This window comes from Octodon degus, unplaced genomic scaffold, assembly GCF_000260255.1.
Source record: "Octodon degus isolate 3935 unplaced genomic scaffold, OctDeg1.0 scaffold00169, whole genome shotgun sequence".
In the NCBI taxonomy this organism is placed as follows: Eukaryota; Metazoa; Chordata; class Mammalia; order Rodentia; family Octodontidae; genus Octodon; species Octodon degus.
The window spans coordinates 3,995,833-4,012,097 of NW_004524745.1; the positions used below are offsets into that span (position 1 = coordinate 3,995,833).

Below are 16,265 nucleotides of genomic sequence, written 5' to 3' on the forward strand. Positions count from 1 at the left end.
AGAAAGACAAATGAAAAAATGGGAGAGAAGTGCCAACTCTCAAAAAGCAGGTAGAGCCCTAAAAATTATATTGCCAAATTAAGGCAGATTTGAATTTCAAGAGAGAAAAAGCAGTGGTCTCAGCTAGGAAAGCAAGGAAGAATGCTACTCCATGAGTGTCTCATCCAATATATTACAAATACTTTTGGAAATCATAAAATTAAATTTCACTTACATAAAAATAAATTCTGGAAGAAGGGAATGAGACAAACAAATAGAAAAACTGTCAATGGTGACTATTCCTTAATTATCTTGATAGAAGAGAAATTGTAAATTGATAGGAAGAAAAAATATGAAAGCAAAGCTCATATTACATCACATAAATCACTTTTCTTGAATGCAAAAAACAAGTTACTGCAGGAAATATGTGTAGTGAGATATGACAGCTTATCAATTTTATGAAGAGGAAATGGGAAAAACCAAAGGAAAAAATTCACAAACCAGGAAATTCGGTGCGATCAATGTGTTGGTCTCCCCTCTCTGGCCTCCACTTAGACTCCGCCCCATGAAGGCGGGGCTCCTGCCCACCTGACTTACCTCTATTAGCACACTGGGGTAGGGCGGGGGAGGGTAGTGGCCGCCACTTTATTTCCGTCAATGAGGATGCAAGAAGAGCGAGTTCCCACGTGGATTGGGGTCCCCCCGCCCCCCCCGGAACCGGGGATTGAACTCAGGCCCTTGAGCTTGGATTCAGTTTTGCTCGTCTTGGCTTCGCAGTGTAGTTCAGATGTTCAGTGGCCGCCTGCGATGTAAAACTTTGGAGCTTGAGCAGTTCAAGCCAGAGATTTAGGCTTTCAAGTTAATCAGTGTTTAGTCGGTGGTGAGGGCTCCTCTCCAATAACCACTGAGACAATAGTATGCAATGGATTAATTATTGAAAATGCTAGTAATAGGTTTTGAAACTGTCTCATTGCTATTTGTTTCTCAATAAAATTATTTTTTAAAAAAGAAGTGTGTAGAATGAAAAAAGGTTGGGTGAAGTGTTGCAGGGAAGCCCACATTCAAGCATAAGACAGAAGAGGGAAAAAAAAGGGAAAAAATTAGGAATTTAGGTTACTATGAAAATTCAGGGAGGAGCACATTTGTGCTTGTTTTCCTCTCCTTTTTAATTTTGTATAGTTTTTTTTTTTTTGACTAGTCTTATACCTGCTAATCTCAACAACTAACTTGAAGACAACAATATGCAATAGAACAACCATTGTTGAATTCCTGTCATTTTGTTTAGTGAAATTCTGTATCACTTCTAATTTTTTTCCACAATATTTTGTATTCTCTTATAAAAAGAAAGAGGCCACTGCTAGAATAGAAAAAAAAAAAAAAAGGATGTGTTTCATCAAAGGAGGCAGCATGCGAACATTGCAAATACTCAAAAATGATAGCTATTATGAAAGCGAAGCTTTTAAGAGTATGATGTCAAATTCACCAAGGACAGAATAGAGATGCAAAAGGGGAGCCAGTGGTTGAGGCTCCTAGAAAGGAAAAGGAGAGAGGAAAGCACGGGGCAGCTGAGATGGGTGCCAGATACAGACGAGAGATCAAAGAGGCTGGTAGTATTTTAGCCCCTATTGACTGCTCACCAGTGCCAAGGTACTGTTCTTTGTGCTTTAACTGATTCAATCTGACAAGATCTCTATAAAGTAAACACAATACCTACTGACATTTTATAGTTCAGGAAACTGAGAAATAGTACCAGGAATTGCCTAATGTTTGCTGCTGCTAAGAGGTGGACACAGGGTTTGTCTTTAGGCATTTTGACTCTGGAGTCCATGTGTTTAATCTCTTCTGTGTACAGTCTTCTAATTGTATGGAGAATGATCGTAAAATATTTCTTTTTATTTTACAAACAAAAATGTGGTACAGAAGTCAATTTAAAAGGCTTCTTTAGTGTTATAGTCTGTTTTTGTTTTTAAAGCTAGACATCTTTAAATAAGATAATTTGAGAATTCTTTTGCAGTTATACTGTATCCCATCCCTGAGATTCAATTTTGATGCATACTTGCTGTTGTTGTTTGGTGGCAAAAACTGCTTTGTAGTCAATCTGCAGTAGTGCAGATGCTGTTTGGTGCAGCCATGGCACCAGGAAAAGCAACGGGAGCCTATTTTAGTACTGTTTTTAAACTGTACCAGGGAACTCAAGCAATGACTGTGTCCCATGTGACCATGACTCTCACTTATCAGAAGGGAAAACAATTCTACTGAATTTTTTAAGTGAGAAAACTCAAAATACCCACTTGAAGCAAATATAAATCATTTCTATTTTAGTGTTATTTGATGCCATTCTCAAGAAAATATTAAATTGGTCTTAAACATTTTATAATGAGCATCAGAATCAAAATTTTATTAACAAGCAGTTATTAAAACCTAAGCTGGCTCCTAAAATGTTTATCAAAAGACAATGGAGAAAATATCTCTTGTGAAATCAAGTGAATATTATTATTTTAAGAGAATACAGACCAAACAGAGAGAAAGTGGTCATCTACAAACCAAGAGCGGCCTCTCCAAAGTCCACCCCGTTGATCTCAGCCCCAGGCTTCTGGCCTCAGAACTGTGAGAAGTAAATTGCTGTTGTTTAAGCCATCCAGGTTACGGTTCTTTATTAGGCAGCCCTAGCACCCTCATGTAAAAAGAAATGATGTTGGGCTTCCACGTAAGTGTATTCCAGGTTAGAACAAGAAAATTAAGCAGAAATTTTGACTAGTAATCTCTGATAATGGTCTTAAAAATTTTCTTCCTGCACATTGCAATGCATCTTTGTAATTCTTTTGAGAATGGAAGTTGTATATCTGTAACTCAGAAGTGTTTGGGATCCCATAGGCAATCCATGATTTTTGCCAGCAGCAATCTTGAGGTAAGAATCAGTTTTTCCTCAGTGCCTCAGAAAGAACTCGGTTTCATAAGTGGAGTACATTAAGGATTTTACTGACCATTTCGTGGAAGACAGAGAACTTTTGTATTTCACCTTCACCTTGTCCCTGTATGTGCTTCTTCCCATATCCTTTGGCTGTTGTAAACTATAACCATAATCATGATGGCCTGGTTGAGTTCTCCAACTCTTTCTAGGGAACTGCTGAGCCTCTAGAATTTCTCTGGAACACTCACGCTTCCTGTTGGTGCCAGAAGTGAGGATAGGCTTGGGCATATCTGGACTTGCATTAACAGAGGTGAAGATGGATTAGTGGCCTTGATGTCTCTATACCATGTCACGCACTGCTCCTCCCTATGTTTGTCAGGGCTCATCCTTATAACTCTGACCTCCTGCAACAAAATTGCTGCATGCAGAGTGGTGGGGAAAATTATAACTGCTTTTGCTCCTCTCCTACTCCCCACCAAATTCTTCCAGTTTTCAGGGCAGGAAAATACCTATGTACTGAATTTTTTACTCTGTGGACCTGAAACATGGAAAGAAGATAAATAGAAGCTTTAATCTCCCTGTCAATGTGGCCTCATGCATGCTTAGGCAGTGGCAGCCAAAAAAAGAGGGCAACCCCCTGGTGTGCGCTGGAGTAGATGAAGGGGATTGGCTGCAGATGGGAGGGGAGGGAACAGTATTTTAGGAATGGCTTCCGTTTTGTTTTATCTCTCTTAAGCTAAAGTTTTGTAATTTTTTTTTTTTTAGTATTGCACAGTTCCCTTTCAGTTAAAGGTGGCTGAGGGATCTTTCTCACAAAAGATGAGATGATTTAAGTTGAAAATTCACTTCGCATAGTGGATAAGTTTAAGAGGCATTTCACATAAAAAGGCCACTACACAGTGCTTGGCGAGTAGCTAGCAATGCACATTCTTCTTTGAATATAGTAATTCAGATTTAGAAATATGACGATTATTATTTACTGTAGAAATAATCTATAAAATTTCTTTGTACACTGAGTTAACATACAGTGAATTATTTCTCCTAGCAAAAACACAAGATTATGTTCCTTCAAGTCTCTTGTCATAGTATTATCATCAACTGATAAATACACGAATTTGTTTTATGTGTGTTTTGGTACAAATTATAGACTAACTCTGAGCTCCTATCTGACAGCACCGCAACTCATGCCTGAACAAGTCTTATCTAATGTGTCTATTTTCCTTATTTGGTGTTATACAGCAGTCTTGTGCTCAGCAATATTACATAGCATAGCAGTACCACTCTGGGGACCTTTTAAACAAAAATTACCAACAAAATAAAAGAATATAAACAATGTGTCACTAAATAAATATGAAAAGTGCACGTGTTTATAGAATGAGAGCTGAAGGTAAGAGGCAGAACATCAGCTTTGACTTCAGATGAGAACTTGTGCATGAGGTAACTTAAGCTTTTTGTCTCCCAGAACATTCTCACTAACAGCCACTAAAGCACTGTGAGTATTGATTTTGGAGTTATAAATACCTTTTAGCAAGTAGGCAAATTCACAAATTTGGAATCCACAAATAGCGAGGATTTTCCAGACTGTATTATTTCAGAAAAATGCTGATTGTGCTAAAAAAAACTTCTGAAGGAAATTGGTATTCTGGTTGTTATGAATGTATCTGTGAGAAAAGAAAGTTCCTTCTGTTTTTCCTTCCCTGCCACTCCAAAGGGGATAGCACTAGAGTCTGGGTCCCTTTAGCCTACCTAGTTCAAGTTTGCTATGAGAAATAATGATTCTTGATAAGATCTTTGGTTTGTTTTGAAAGGGGTGTTCTATGCTGCAGGGTATGAGAATCCATGTACTCTTTTCGAGGAATAAAAGTATTTGTATGGAGAAGAAATAAAAAAGGAAGACTATGAACAAGAGAAAGGGCAGTGTCTAGGCATTATTGAGGAAAAAAAATCTATTTGAGTCTGTCTGAGATAGATTGTGCATAAAACAGTAGAGATGATGAGGTCCTCTTCTCTTGTGGTGTGATTTTTTTCTGGCTATTAGCATATGTAATGATGGGCTTATACTCTTTTTTTGTCCTACTTGAAAAAAATAACCCATTTCTTCATATCTGTTGTAGAGACTTTATTATCTAACTTAATTACTTTGCCAAAAGGTTTTGAAAGAATTATTAGAGCGCTGAAGATTGTTATACACTAAGTCTTCTAAGAACAATAATAATGGTAGGTGGTGTTCACTGAAGGTTTTGTTTGTTTTTGCTCCAGTTCTTTTCTAAGCAGTTTACAGATATGAAGTCATTTAAACCTTAAGTTGACCTCTTAGATCAGAAATGGCATTACTCCCAATTTATGGATGAGGAAGTCAACATATAGTTTAATTAACTATTTCTAGAAGTCATATATATAGTAAATGACAGATTTAAGTCTCAAACAACCAGGCCATAACCTATAGAGACCATATTCTTAGCATTAAACCATCACACTATACCTCTCTTTCCCAAGAAGGAAAGTCTTGAAACTTAAGTTCAAATTTCACTTGTCTGACTGCAATTATGGTTTTAAAAAATTGAACTAGGGGCCTGGGAGATGGCTCAGTAGAATAAGCACTTGCCTGGCAAGCACAAGGGTCTGAGTTCAATCCCCAGTTCTACCAAAAAATTAAAAAAAAAATTGAACTAAAAGGTACATAATTAATTATGAGGTAAAATTTAAAAATAGAACACATTTATTGGTAGTAAGTTTTCATAATGAAGCTGGAGATAATTCTGACCTATAAAATGTTTATCAAGTGGAGTTTGGCCACTTGTCTGGAAAGCCTTATTGTGGAGCATCTGGAGCAGTGGGAGAGGGAGTGGGACAGATTATGAAGGTCACTGAATCACAGAAAAGGATGAGGAGCAGGGAAGTGGAGTGTACCAGGGGCAGAGGGCCAGAGCCCTGGGCAAGGATGGCCAGGGAGATTGTGTGACTCCTGGAACCGCGAGGCTAAAGCCAGGGTCACTGGTAATCCAAGAAGGGCAGAATGGATATTGGATCAGGGGAAACCCTAAGAGAAATCTGAGCCACAATGCATTCAAAGGCAGAGAGGCAGATAGACACTGAGTTTGTATTAAGAGAGCAAGACAAGGCAGCCAGCGATGCACTCAAAATTGACACCGTGAGAATTTCAAAAGAAAGGATCAAAAAGTCAAAAGCAGATCCAAAGTCAGTAGCCAGCTGTGGACAAACTAGGTCCGAAAGAGGTAACCCAGTACACTAGAGCCATGGGCTGTGGGACCCAGAGAATCTGTGAGATGGTGTAAATGAGGTGCTGTCAATGCTGTGGAGAGCTGGCAGCAGCAGGAAGGAGGGATGATTTTATACAAGGATAGATGGAGAAACCAGGAAAATGGCCCCTTAAGCAGAGTTTAAAGGAATTATGGGCCTGGGTACCACTTACTTGTTTGGGAATGATAGGTAGGTCCTTTAGCTATATAGGAGCTCTATTTTTTAATCTATGTGATTGTTTTATGCTTAAACCAGGGCTATATCTTTTAAAAAATTTGTCACCTTGTCAGAGGGCATTGACTAATGGTTTGTTTCTTCTCTGTATGCACCTTAAGCTAATGCTTGTTCATTCAAGTGATAATAAATTTGAGGAAAAGAGAAGTGTTGAGAGTTTTATACAGGAAATTAGTGTTTGAATAGGAGAGCAGGAATGATTTCTACTGCATGCTGGGCACCAGACCAAGTAAAGCATCCAGAAGGCCTGAACAATTCAACATTGATATTTGTCCATTCATTGAATTGATTGGACACTCACTAGGTGCAGGAGTTACTCCAGAGAGATAGATAGGAGACTCCCAGACTCCGGGAGGCTAAAGTTGCTTAGTAAAGTCTTACTTTTGGAGTCATGTAAAACTGAAAGTCTCAGAATGTTCTGAATTTTAATGTTTTAGTGCATTGGAGTCATATGGAATAGTGAGGTTAATTTGGGGAAACTGGAACATTCATATAACATCCTAATTATTTTCATTCCCTTGTTTTCACTCCCTTTTGCTGCTCTTTCCATCTCTTTCCTCCTCTCTAAAAATCTAACATTTAGCTCCCTCACTAGCTAGCTATTAGTTAATTAATATTTTTCATATAAGAGGGAACATGATATTTAACTTCCTGTCTCTGATTTATTTAACTTAACATAATGGCTTGCAGTTTCATTTTCCTACAAAAGACATGACTTCACTGTTCTTTATAGCTGAAAAAATATGTATTATATGTATCACATTTTCTTTATCCATTCATATATTGCTCAGCCTTTAGGCTGTTTTCATACCTTAGGTGTTACGAGTTGTGACACTATATTCATGTATCGCTGTAGTATTTTGTCTCTCTTTCGGCTATACAATCAGAATGGTATAGAGTAATTAGATGGGATGTCTATTTTTAGTTTTTTTCAGGAATCTTGCTGCTTATTTCCACAATGTTGCTCTAGTTTACATCCCACCAACAAAATAAGAAGGCTCCTATATCCCAGAGATCCTTGCCAGCATCTTTGCTTTTTAAATTCTGGGTGACAACTACTCTGACTTGAGTGAGATGGAATCCCAAAGTAGTTTCAACTTGCACTTGACGAATGGCTAGAGATGACGAACTTTTGTCATATGTTTATTACCATTTGCACTTATTTTGAGACATGTCTATTCAATTCTTTTCCCATTTATTGGTTGAGTTTTTCTGGGGGGTATTTTAGTTCTTTATATGTTCTAGAAGTTAATAGTCCACCAGAAAAGTAGTTAGCATAGCTTTCCTTTCACTCTATTGGTTGTCTCTCTACTGTGTTGTTTTTCTTTTCTGCACAGAACTTGCAATTTGATATGCTCTTAGTTGTTAATTCCTGCTGTTATTTCCTATGCTTCTGGAGTCCTATTGGAGAAGTCTTTGCCTCTGCTTGTGGCTTCTAAGGTTTTCCTTATGTTATCTTCCAGCAGTTTCAGTTTCTGGTTTTATATTTTTGTCTTTGATTCATCTTATAGGGTGAGAAGTAGAGATGTAGTCTCAATTTTCTACATTTGGATGTCTAGTTTTCCCTGCATCATGTAATAAAGGGCTGTCCTTTCTCCATCATATGTTTTTGGCCTCTGTGTAAAAAATCACATGGCTTTAGGTGGATTACTTTATTTCTGTGTCTCCTGTTTTATTCTGTTGTTCTACACACTTGTCTTTGTGACACTACCATGCTGTTTTTGTTATTGTGACTTTGCAGTATAACTTGAAATCAGTTCTTGGTTTCTGTATTGTTGAAATCAGTATTGTGATGCCTCCAGATTTATTCTTTTTGATCAGGATTTCTTTGTCTATTCTGGGTGTTTTCTAATTACATAAGAATTTTAGAAATTGTTTTCTAGTTCTGTGAAGGATATTTCTGGCATTTTAATAGGGATTGCATTTAATCTGTTATCACTTTTGGTATCATGGCAATTTTAACAATATTAATTTCCTCCATCCACAAACATGGGAGGTCTTTTCATTTTTAGTGTTCTCTTTAATTTCTTTCTACAGTGTTCTGTAATTTTTGTTGTAGAGGTCTTTCACTTCCATAGGCTCTTTATTCCTGTTTTATTTTATTTTTTAATTTTAATAAGAAAAAGATAAAATAGCAATGAAATCGTTTCAAAACAGATTAGTAGGACAGTTACAATAATTAACACGTATATTGTTGTCTTCATAGTAGTTATTCAGAGAAGATGCAGATATGATATCTTGTAAAAACATATTAGTGCAAACCTTTCTTCTCATTGAACTAAGAGAAAGTAGCTGTATATCTATCCTAAATATATATATATATATATATATATATATATATATTTTTTTTTTTTTTCCTTTTAGAACAAAATGGTCCTTCTTATATCCCCTTTTTTGTTTTGTTGAGATCCACAAAGTGCTGTACATGGTTTCAGGGTAAATCCTGAGGGGATTTGACTGAGCTTATCAGATAACAAAAGTTAAATTTTTAGTTATATAGTCTTGCTTTAACTTGGCTTTTACAGCCCAGCAGAAAATGTAACCATGACGTATAAAAAGTAAAGCTATATTAATACGTTGAGCTGTAAAAGGCTCAAGTCCACAACTTCGGACAATTGCCAGTTGTGCTGATAACTCACTACTATTATGTACTGTTGGACTATATTGGGATATTTTGTTGAATTCAAGGACCTGCAATCTTTAGACTGGCATCAAGTATGAAAAGGTCCTTTAAAGACTTCTCCAAATACAGCTTTTCTTACAGTTTTATTTTTAAAGTCCATTGTAAATGGAATTGTTTTTCCATTTTGTTTTCTTCCAGTAGGTTATGTTTAGGAATGCTATTGATTTTTGTATGTTTATTTTGTACTTGTGAAATTTAATTTTTAAACTCTAAGTTTTGAGCTCTTTGTTAAAACTATTCTTCAAGGGTAAAAGATGCTGTTCTTGCTCAGGGCTTGGACATTAAGTCATTTGTTATTAAGCAAGAGGTCTGGAAGTGAGGACAGGCGGCAGACTCTGGACCATCAGAGAGGAGGAACTTTACCAGGCTCAGAAGAGCCTGGCTTCCCAGAGCAGAGTCAGAACACTGCCGTGGGTGAGAGGAGAACTTTATTTCTAGTTGGTGGAAATAGCTTTTCTGTTTGTCAGAGACGCCTGTGTGAATCTAGATCTGCTCACCCAGAAAGTAGTTATGGCTAATAGGGCTGCAATTTACTTTTTACTTTCTTAATTATTTTACTATATACAGTTAGATAAAAGATATTATTGCAAGTTAAACCAGGCTTGTTGGCACACATCTAGAGTCCCAAAATTCTGGGAGGCTAAGATAGGAGGATCCTGTTTGAGTCCGGCCTAAGGAGCTTAGTAAGACTGTATCAAAATTTAAAGAAAAAAGTATTTTTAAAGGGGAAAAAGGAGGGCTGTTGAGGGTTAAGTGCCTGCTTAGGCAAGTGCAGGGATGAGGGTTCAATCCCCAGCACCACCTGCCCCATTGGCACTGCCTCCAGGATCACTGAGCTGCCCCCGAGACCCGGTGTGGTGGAGCACACCTGTAATCTCAGCACTGGGAAGGCTAAAAACAGGAGAATCACTGGAAGACTGAGCTGGATAGTGAGACCCTGTAATAAATAAATAAAGGTCTCAGGGTATATCTCAGTGCAAAAGCCCTATCAATCTCAAGTACTGTACACACAGAAAAAGTTGCTACTTGGTTTTTCTTATTGTATGAAATTAAAGTGGCTGTGATCATATATTTGAGAAACAACTATGAAGACAAAGTGGCAGTGGTTTCTCTACTGGCTTGAATAATTTTTCCCCCAAATTCACAACCTTCCTAGAACCTAAATATGTGAACTCATTTGGAAATCAGGTCACGACAGATGGAATTAGTTAAGATGAGAATATACTGGAATAGAGTGGGCCTTTAATCCAACATGACTGCTATTTCTTTTGCTCTTCAAAAAGGTGCACACAGAGACAGATAGAGGGTGATATTCCTTTCTACTGCATTTTACATTTTCAAAAAGAGATGGGAATTACCATTTTAATCTTTATTTTGAATGTCATGGTTTTAAGAATACTCTCACCCCAAAATGAATGCCTTTATTTTTTCTGCATATTTCATTTTAATGTTGTTCCATTGATACAGGAGACATTCAATTTCTATCAAAGCTTTTTGTTTCCTCTCCTACCCCCTAGGAGTTACTGCTGAGGTTCAGGAAATGTGTATATGAAGCACGAGGGCAAGGAAAGCAGGAGGGCTGCAGGTGCCCTGGTCCTAGCAGCGTCTTCCCTGCTGCGGTCTCCTGGGAGCCAATGCTCTCAGCTTTTCCTTAGTGTCTGGCAGTCCCTCCTGAGATTTCCTCGTTCCCTTGCTCAGGGCTCTTCAAGCCCACTGATTTCCTCTGCTAAATCCGACCTATATTGGGGTATGGCACTCTGTGGAATGTTGTCTAAAGTTCTCTCTGTCTACACTCAGTAAACAGTCATTCTCATCCTTAGAGGTTGGATGGAACAGTTCTTTTTTCTCAACTTTCTGCTGTTATCTTCCTCCCATATGACCATGAATAGAGTCCGGCTGCTCTGAGTACAATGTAGAGAAGAGGAAAGTGGGGAAAGTGATTAGTTTGTTACAAAAATTAACATATATGATTCTACCCCAGGAAAATAATTCCTAAAATTATGTGAGAAAAAAAAACCTTATGAAAATACTCTTTGTTTTCTAAGTGACTGTTTGTGTCCCTCTTGCTCACTCACCTCACACATCCCACCATGATTCATGTCCCTATCCACGTTGTGTTCCCCCAGGTACAATAGCATGCACAGCAAACAGCATCTGGCTGAAAGGGCTCTCTAAAATCATGTAGGCAAGTCTGGCTATAATTACTGCCTTCTCACCTGGAGGCTACTGCTTGTTCTTCCAGGACAAGCTTTGTCTTCAGCTTTGTCTTCAGCTTCCTCTGTGCTGGCAGAGCTCTTCACCTGAGATAAACCTTTGTTGCCCTTTAGGGATAAGGCACCACAGCACAGCAAGTAATGCAAGCTGGTTCACTGGTTCCTGGCATAGGATGTCAAGGAAAAGTCTCTGAGCAGCTCATGTGTAGCTTGAAGGGGAAAATAAGCTCACGGCCCTCAAGTCTTTTGAGGTGCTGTGTGGCTCTGCTCAATGGACCCTTTCTGTTTTTTGATGCTATCAAATTCATCTATAGCTTCTGAAATAGTAACCATGGATTCTCTTAAAGAATGCAGTTGACCTTGTGCTATTCATCTTTGAACATTACATTGTAAGCAGAGAAAGGGAATGTCTCAGATATTCTTTAGCTCTTAGAACTTCTGGGTCTCAGTGATCCCCTTTTCAGACTTAATGAATAGTTGAGTGCGAGAAATTAAGACAGCTGCAGACAAGCAACCTCTTATATCAGGATAAACTGGAACTCAGAATGCTAGGAAATGATGGGTGTGGGTGAAAAAGAATGTAGTCATATTTCGTCCTTGGCCCAGATGACAATAGTCTGTCAAAAAGGATAATGGGTAATAAGTAAAAATCTGGGAGAAGTCCAAACAGATTTGCCAGCCATTCATGCCAAAATGTAATATTTTGTTACTTTATCACTTATAGATCATTGCATAATTGTTGCATCTATTTGTTTCAGGGCTTCTTTTTAAAATATGAAATACCTAAATAACAGCATCTCCTTGTTTGTCCCAAAGAAACATTGGAAAGCACTTGTGTCTTCTTGAACCAGCATTATAAAACCAGCCGCCCAGGGCCAGCCAAATAGCTCAGTGCATTAAAGTGCCTGCAAGCAGGTGCAGGGGCTAGGGGTTCGATCCCTGGGCCCGCGGTGCTGACCCTGCCCCTGCGATGCTGGCCCCACCACCAGGGTGCACTGAGACAGCAACTGAGACTGGGCATGGTGGCGCATGCCTGTAATCCCAGCTTTTGGGAGGCTGTAAAAGGCGGATCACTAGAATCCGATCTAGTAGTGAGACCCTGAACACCCTGTAGACTCTTCTCTAAAATACAATAAATAAATTAACAAATAAAAACTAAAAAAAAAAAATAAATAAAACCACACTCCCTTCCTGGGTGTTGGACATGGAAAAAGCAGGAATCAAGGGAGAGCCATGGGTGTGGAAAGGAAACTGAGATTACTTATATATCTATCTGTATATGTTCGTTTCCATAAATCACATTTCTACTGAAGTCTTAAGGCATTGAGTAGATTGATTTTAAGCCAAAAGAAAATGCTCCTTCAAAGCTGTAATGTTAAGGAGACGTTAGAAACCCCATTTCTGAAGGATCTGTTTATTTAGGGCATGCCAGATTTGGCCCAACCCTAAGGCAGAACCTTTTACCTTATGGGACCTTGTCTGTTAGGACAAGTCCTAATCAACTCTTGGAAGTGATCTTCTTGTTCTAAGAGTTTGGGGCTTCACGTATTTGGCTTTTTGAACAAACAGGATAGAAACAAGGTATTCTGTTGCCAAAGCACTATCAAGAAGAGAGCTTTGGCTTCCTTGACAGTACTGGTTGAATCATAGGTGGATTATTTGACCTTTAGTTGGCAGAGACATGCAAATTCAGGGCCTTATATACAAAATTCCAGTACTTCAAAACCTATAGAAGACATTTTCTCCCATAACAGTTATTTTAGTACCAAAAATTAAAATAAGCCTTGAAAATGAGGAAACCAGCTGTTATTGTTTAAAAGAAATAAACTACTTAGAATTTTTTCTGGAGAGAGGTCTGCATATTCCATAATAATTGTGTATAGGTCCTATTTTGCTCCTAATTAAATGCTGGTAATCCTCAAATTTGAGTTTTTGGCTCATTATCTATTTCTATTCTCAGACATTTTGGGTTACTCAATAAAGCAGGTAACTGTATCAGTATAGGATGACTATGTTATTTTGAATATAGTATTTTGGATTATTTCAACCATTCATGCTGATACATTCCATTCAGTATATATTATGATGAATTCCTTCTTATACACATCAATGCTTTTATGTACTCTGTAGAACATTTGTGCTCCAACAAATGCTCATAATTATTTTTGTTAGAAAAAGAGAGCATAGAGTGGCAATCTGCTGTAACCCTAGCTTTGTGAATTCTGGATTAAACAAGAACGGTACAGATCTTTTTGTGTAAAGAATGCACCTAAGTCTTTAACATGCTATATGTGTATATTTTGAATGTCACTTTCCTCTCCTCCCCCTTCTGAATAGAATATCTGTTAGTACAAGACATGATACTTTTCCTATAAAAAGTTTGAAAGACACTAGTCTAAGAAGATAATGAGATGCCACTGGTTTAATCATAACCAGACTGATTTGGGGTTCTTTCTTGGTGGGAGCAACTGTTATCTCCCCTTTTCATAAGGCCTATGAGAGAACTATCCCCATGTCTCAGAGAGCTCTCTCCAGTCTTTCAGAACCCCCAAAAATAAGCCAGATAACTTGTGGAGGAAGCTGCTATCCTCTGGTTTTAGGATGCAATCTTTTGGGACATTCATATCAGTGAATACACCTTTTCTGAAAAAGGTCAGAAAATCTAATCTTAGAAAGTCTGTTAATTATCTAGTGCTGAATAATGGATTGCCCAAAACTTAGTGGGTTAGAAAAACAAATATAGATTATCTCAGTTTGTATGATTTAGGAATTCACGCAGGGCTTATGAATCCACAGTTAGGGGATAGGCAGAGACTGCAATAATCCAAAGGCGTGACTGAGGCTGGAGGGTGTTCTTCGTTAGGACTCGCCTGCATGTCTGCTGGCAGGTGCTCATGCCAGAGCTTTGTTGCGTAGACGTCTCCCTAGGTTGCTTGGCTGTCTTCCCAACACAATAGCCAGCTTTGCCTGCTCCAGGTGATCAAGACAGTGAGTGCAGAAGAAGCCACAACACGTTGTAAGGACTGGTCCCTGAAGTTGCACATCACTGCTTTTGTGTGTGTGTGTGTGTGTTTGTTAGGAGTGAGTCACTAAGTTCAATTTATTATATTCAAGGCAGAGAAAATAGGCTGTACTTGGTATACTAAAAAGACTCAAGTTGCATCCATCTGCTAGGGAATGACTCAAGTTCATCTTGCTTTATAAATATATATATAGGGCTGGTGAGATGGCTCAGTGGTCTAAAGCACCTACTTAGAACAAGTTAAGCTAAGCGAAGTGCAGGGACCACGGTTCAATCCCCCAGCACCACATGCCAGCCAGCCCCGCCCCCTGGTGGGCTGAGCTGGCCACACACACACACACACACACACACACACACACACACACACACACAAATAAATAAATAAATAAATAAAATTAAAAAAAAAATATATATATATATATCCTCCTTTTTTTTATCCATTCATCTATTGAGGGATAGCTATGCTGTTTCCAAGCTCTTTTACAAATTGTGCTGATATAAACATGGGTATGCACGTATCCCTATGATATGAGAACAGAATGTTAAATGAAATAAGTCAAACACAAATTTAACATTGCATGGTTTCTCTTACATGAGCAACTTAAAATACATACATGTATAAATAAAAAGGAAAATAGAAGACAAAGGGTTGGCTTGATAACTCAGCAGACTGAAGCACCTGCTTAGGCAGAGCGCAGAGGCCAGGGTTCGATCCTGGGGTGCACTGAGACTGTGATTGAGACTGGATGTGGTGGCACGTGCCTGTAATCCCAGCTCTTGGGAGGCTGAACACAGGAGAATCACTATGAGTCTGATCTACACAGTGAGACCCTGTAGACCCTGTCCTAAATACAGAAAAAAAATAGAAGATAAAAAAATAGGAAGTAGGGTGAAGTTCAAACAATTTTCCCAAATTCTCTATTTTGTTGTTTCAAAAATATTTCTGTATATACTAATTTGTTTCATTTGTACTACTAGCTCCTCTTAGTTCATTGAAAAGGAAGTTCTGTGCGCTTCTTTTTTTCAAGTCATCATGGTGGGGTATTGGGAAAAGTTTTCAATTGGCAATAATCACACCTTGGATAAACCTCATTGGCTACGATACAGCCACTGTGCAAAGCTACCCATGTGCTTTGTTTTTGTAAGAGTCTTCTTGCCTATGGATTATACTTGGGATAGCATTTTCACTATTCTTTGAGCATTATAGCATATTTACTGTTGCTATTCTCTGATTATTTCACTATTAAATTTTATTTTGTTTTTTAAAGAATAGGACATTTAAATTTTAATTAGGATAAATAAAAATGGCACTTTCCCATTGTATTCCAGTTTTCTAAAAAATATTTAGTTAGGTGCTTTTCTTTTGTAAAGAGAATAAATAAAAATAACATAAACAGTTTCAAAACAGGTTAGTAGGAGAGTTGCAATAATTAATACATCATGTATTGTCCTTGTAGTTTTTAGAGTAAAAGATATAGACATGATATCTTGTTCAAACCATATTAGTACAAACCTCTCTTTTCAATGAACTAAGAAAAACTAGTATAATTATCTTACTTATATTGTGTATAAATATATATTTTTTCTCTTTCTATTTCTTCCTTTCCCCCTTCTCCCATCACAGTTTTTTTTTTTTCCTTTTAAACTGCTTCTTCTCAGTTCTCAAAATCTATTGTACATTTTGGATCTTATATATTCATTTAGTTTCTTACACTACTTAAACAAGGTGATGTGTACACATATGGGTCTGATATACTTCACTTAGGACTATGGTCTCCAGTTGCATACATTGATTAATAAGTTTCCAGCTTATTGTTCTCTGTGGCTGATCTAGATATATCTTTAACCTTTTTATCCATGCCATGATTGATGGTCATTTGGGCTGTTTCCAAGTTATAGCTAAGTACAAATTGTGCTGCTATAAACATGGTTGTATGTATATTGCTGTGGTTTGATGTTTTT

At 37.8% G+C, this 16,265-nt stretch overlaps 1 pseudogene; it reads right to left on the reverse strand.

Moving 5' to 3' along the window:
• Window positions 1-15,299: 15,299 nt before the first annotated feature.
• On the reverse strand, window positions 15,300-15,425 carry LOC111813174 (annotated as a pseudogene).
• Between the last annotated feature and the right edge of the window lie 840 nt (window positions 15,426-16,265).